Genomic DNA, 5,551 nt, shown 5'->3' with positions numbered 1-5,551 from the left:
GGGGAACAGAGGTGGGGGGAGGGGTATGGAAAACTTTCGGGATAGCATTTGAAATGTAAATAAAGAAAATAATAATAATAAAAAAAAATGTTGTGATTTCAAAGCAATGTATCTAAATTGTGATATAAAGTGGGTATTAATGTAAAACCATGCCTGTCTGTTTTGAGGAAGCAAGCCTTCACTAAAAAGCAGTAAGTAATTTATCCAGAATCTTATTTTACTAAGAGTTCTCCACGATTCTTCTTTTTAGACATTCCCATTTTTATAATTTTTGAGATACAGAAATTCTTTAAATATTTAAAGGTGAAATCTGGATATAAGGCAGTGGACACCTGGTGCTACTGCGATGGGGATTCTGGTTTGGGAAACAGTTCTTGAGAGGTACAGAGTCTTCAGTAGTGGTTACACAGTGAGTACTTAAAGACAAAGTACTCATATTCACTTCCATTATTTATCGATGAGTTTGTTAGCTAATACAATATATTTTTATTATTTTTGCTAGATATTTTCTTTACATTTCAAGTGTTATTCCCTTTCCCCTTTTACTTTGCGTAACGATGGGTATAGAGCAGAGAATACTCTAATGGATTGTTATCTTTGTAGTGCTTATGTACACATAAATACTATTAAAAAGTATTTGAAAGAGTAAACAAGTCCCACACTTTTCAGTGATTATCATAACCAGAGAAAGATAGAATTGAAACATTAACATGAATATGAGATTAATACTGAAGAAGTTTGTTTTGAACCTGAAAAAAATATTTGACCCTAAGTAAAAAATGGCACTATAATGAAGACAAAAACTAATATATAGGAGTTTTCAAACACTAATATAGAAGAATATACTTTATCAAATATTTTAATAAAAAATATTATATAAGTTCTTTCATAAGGTCCCTTACCTATGTACAGAGAGGTTCTTGATTTGATTTTGGTGGCATATATGCGTTTTATCTTGTGAGGTGTGTTTTAAGGCTAATTAATATGAGGTTGTTTCCCCCAAATTTTCAATGCCACTCTTGCACCAGTGCGCATTTCAGTGTACTATTTATTGTTGTTATTATGAGTTAAAGGGTTCAAAGCTCAGTGATATATGACAGCATGTACAAGATGTATATAAGCTCAAACAGGAGGAAAAATTGAAATGGAGAACAGACGTTATCAAGAACAATATGAACTAACCAGTACCCCCTGAGCTCGAGTCTCTAGCTGCATATGTAGCTGAAGATGGTCTAATTGGCCATCATTGGGAAGAGAGGCCCCTTGATCTTGTAAACTTTTTCTGACCCAGCACAGGGGAAGGCCAGGGCCAAGTAGTGGGAGTGGGTGGGTAGGGGAGCAGGGGAAGGGGTGGGTATAGGGAACTTTCAGGATAGCACTTGAAATGTAAATAAAGAAAATAATAATAAATAAAAAATATAAAAAAGTACTATGGTATACAAATGAAATGAAGCTGAAAACATAGTGGCTTGGACGATAGAGAAAAGGAAGAATTAAGAAGTATCCCATTAAAGGACCTTCCCACAGTGACTAGACTTCTATACACTAGATCCTATCACCTAATGTTCTACAGCCTTACAGGCTGGAAACATAGCCTTTAATTCATAGGCTGTGAAGTACACTTCAGTTCCCCATATAAAATGAAGATTATAAAAAAGGGGGGTGTGGAAAATTCCACTACATAGTTAATTGTGAAAAACTGACGGTGAAAGGGAAATAACCTCTTAGTGTCATAACAATAACTTTAGTTTTAAAGGACACCAAACATGTCTTGGAAACCTCTAAGGGTCCTCAGGCACTTCAGTAAGCAATTTAAAAAATATTATTATAGTTGAAAATAAGTATTATGTCTCGAGGACTATATAGTCTGTTTACAGAAATGCAAATGGAATATTTTGAGAGGTTCTAAATGTTAGAAGTTGTTTATGAGCATTCATGCTTTATAAGTAGAGTTCATTTCAAATTTACCTTAACAATAATTGAATTGTTGAATCATAATAGTAGCTGTTTTTTGACTACTGACACAAAAGTTATTAGGGTAATATCTGAGCTAGGGTTTTGGATCATCAAGTTACATACTTTAGCATTGCTTTCATTAGTGAAAAGCCCTTTTCTTTTTCAATAGAGCTGTTCTGACCAACTGTTCTACCTAAAACTGATGTTTCTAGAAACTCTGCCCAACAATAGAGAGAAGGAAGTCACATAAGTACACCATCCAGTCCCTTTGCAGCAAGGTAGCAGATTCCTAGCTATCATCAGTAGTCATACTACTTCTTATGTAATCATAAAAGGTGTATTCTAGTGCGGTGTATGTAACTGTTGGCCTGCCCTTAAAGGCAGACTTCAAGGAATAGTAACTTGAATTAGCTTTGTGAAATTTTTTAACTGAAGTTGTCATAATTTCTTAAAAAGTTCTATTTTTTTTTTATTTAATCACCATTGTGTCATTCTCATGGGGCTCTGCTAAAAGTACACTGAAACATCTCTTCACCTCAGTGAAGTCTTTCATGCCATAGAAAAGAAAAAAAAAAAAACTATTGAGAGAGAGAAATGGTCATTGGTTTTTGCAGGTAGAAGTAATACATTGTAAGATAGAACATTAAAAGGGAACAAAGGAGTTAATACACAATATTAATGTTCGCATAGGGGATTTCAGGTAATAGCTATTTATAGTGAGTTAATAAATAATTATTAGTGATAAGGCCCTAGCCTGCCTGTTGTTAAATTATAGCCATACTGTTTTACTTGAAGAGATTACATGTTGTTAATTAAAACTTCATTTCTCAATAAAAAAAAGAAGTTATACCTACAGAAGTTATGCCTATTAGAAGCACTTGACTGTTGATAGATTGTGAGAGATGGGGGTGGATCAGTTCTCTTTAAGTGTATAACTCCTGATAAAATCAACCAATCTCCAGTGGAAGGAAAAATAGCCAAAAATATGTAGGTCCCAATAATTTTACTTTATATGAGGGGGATTAAAAATAAGACACAAGTTATGTGAATAGAGAAGGGGATGTACCAGCACAAAGTGGATGGAGGCTGTAAACATTCAAATATAACATGTGAAATTCTCAAAAATCTAAGGAAATATTTATAACTTCAACAATGAAAATGAATATAAAAGACTGTTATAGTCTACCATTTTTTGTTAATTAAGCAAAGAGTGAAAAGTAATTTATTTATTCCTCAGGTAAAAATTTCCAAATAAGATAATTTTGTGGCTCTGTTATATTATTAAAGTGCATGGGGTATCTATCAATAAAATTAAAAATTTCAGATACTATATATTAGATATTTCTACTGTTTTGCATTTTTCTTCAGTATAATTTACCTTAGGTAATACCATATGCAGATATCTTTAAAATTTCAGAAAATCCAGTGTAATAATATCTTGAAAATGTATTTAACCTGCTTTTATTAAATTCTTCTTTTAAAAAGAAGCTTTGGGTAGGGGAGGAGGGGCGGGGGTTTCGGGATAGCATTCAAATGTAAATAAAGAAAATAATAAAAAAATAATAAAAAAATAAAAAAGAAGCTTTAATTTTTTCACTTGATTACATTACACAATTGAGAATCAGAGGAGAAAGGGGAATTTTGGTAGATTTTTAATAAGCAGGATGTTATTATCACTATTAATTGTAATCAGAGTGCTTTATCTGCACAGTATATAAAATCTTCATATCAAGCAATTAGGGGAACACCAAGTAGCTCTGTGTACCAGCTTTATAGCAATAAAGCTTAGTGACTTAAAAGCTAAAATTTTCCTATCCCTACTCACATTCTCCAAGCCATTCTTTTTCTTTTTTTTTATTTTGAAACAGATGGAAGAGAGGGAAAGAGAAATATTGCAAGCTGTAAAAGAGGGTTATATTTGGATAGAAGTTGATGTCTCTGCTCTGTTTTATATCCAGTTTCAAAAGAGGTATATTGGTAATTATTTATCTAGACCCACTTTCATTTTAGGATCTATATGCATGTATGTCTACAGCATCTCAGTGTATCTTGCTCTTCACATAAGTAGATTATCAAGAAAACCACTTCCGTGTTTATAGTTTTTTGTTAAGCCATGATGGTTTACAGTCATTTTGAAGCTGTTGACGTACATAATAAATGTTTTTAATTCACTATTGCAATGCATTATGCAATTGTTAGACATGAAATCTAGTGTTAAACTATTGCATGATCTATAATAAGTATTAGATAAGCAATACATAACTAAATGTGCACTTATTCATACCTTTATCCTTGCTCATCACCTTACATTTACCCTGATCCTAAACCTGACCCCTAACAGTATACCTACCCCTATGCTTACAACTACCACTACCCCTACCCTACACCAATCCTAATCCTACCCCTGGCCCTTAAGCTAATCCTATCTCTACCCCCAACTTTAACCCTAATCATGATGCTAGTTCATATCCTTACCCTTACTCTAACCCTAACCCTAATTCTTTGCCTTACCCTGTCTTCAACTCTAACCCTATCCCTTGCACTAACCCATAGCTTAAACCTTATTCTAAACTTAACACTTCCCCTAACCTTTACTTGTAGCCTAACCCTATCCCTAACCGAAACCTTTACACTTACCCTTACCCTAACCCTAATATTAACCATAACCCTAGCCCTAGCCATAAATTAAACCTAAACCTAAACCCAAAATATATCTGAACCCTAATCATTACCCTGAAAACAATGTTAACATTCATATCTAAAAACCATGTGGGCAGGTTGCTAGTACATCCTTTGTACAATGTAGGACTAACAGTTTACAAATGCGCTAATGCAGTACTTTTTAAGAGACAGGGAACTCGTAGTGTTTTCATTAAAACGTACATGCCAAAGTGCAGGAAAATAGCAACAACAACAACCCAACAGTGTTCTATTAGTAAAGCAATGTTGTATCCATTTTAGAGATTATTAAATGCAGGTCGAATTTTTAAACCACAGTACCTTTTAAGGGGGAAAGATAATGAGTTTCCTCTTAAAAATGCATGTGGGCAAGCAAAGATAATGAAAAAAAAAATACTTTTTGAACATTACAACCATATGAACTCCACAGGAGAGAATAGGACAAACATTTTACACCTGAAATAATGCTGTACTTTTAGGAGATAGGAAACTTTCAGTGCCCCACCTAACATATATACAATACCCATGGCTCAGAGAAATTTGAAATCTGTGGAGGGAAAGAAGGAAATTTGTACTACTCAGCAGACTGGAAGTTGGCTATAAAACAGAAATCTCCTTTATATTTGACAGGGAAGCTGGAACTATGAACTCTCACCAGTATCTGTCCTAAGCAGGAGTAGCTCAATAACCAAAGCATCTATCATGCTAACATGGATGAGAGAAAAGTCACAGGCTTTCTTTCTCTTCTTTCTTTCTTTCTTTCTTTCTTTCTTTCTTTCTTTCTTTCTTTCTTTCTTTCTTTCTTTCTTTCTTTCTTTCTTCTTCTTTCTTTCTTTTTCTCTCTTTCTTTCTTTCTTTCTTTCTTCCTTTCTCTCTTCTTTTCTCTCTCTCTCTCTCTCTCTCTCTCTCTCTCTCT

General features: G+C 33.7%; 1 protein-coding gene across 1 annotated transcript in view; it reads right to left on the bottom strand.

Moving 5' to 3' along the window:
• LOC110327830 (olfactory receptor 1537-like) overlaps window positions 1-5,551 on the bottom strand; it is a 21,455-nt gene that overhangs the window by 3,573 nt on the left and 12,331 nt on the right. The window lies entirely within an intron of this gene.

This window comes from Mus pahari, chromosome 10 (assembly GCF_900095145.1).
Source record: "Mus pahari chromosome 10, PAHARI_EIJ_v1.1, whole genome shotgun sequence".
In the NCBI taxonomy this organism is placed as follows: Eukaryota; Metazoa; Chordata; class Mammalia; order Rodentia; family Muridae; genus Mus; species Mus pahari.
The sequence above is the reverse complement of the archived record's forward strand: the minus strand, read 5'-3'. Positions and strand labels throughout refer to the sequence as shown.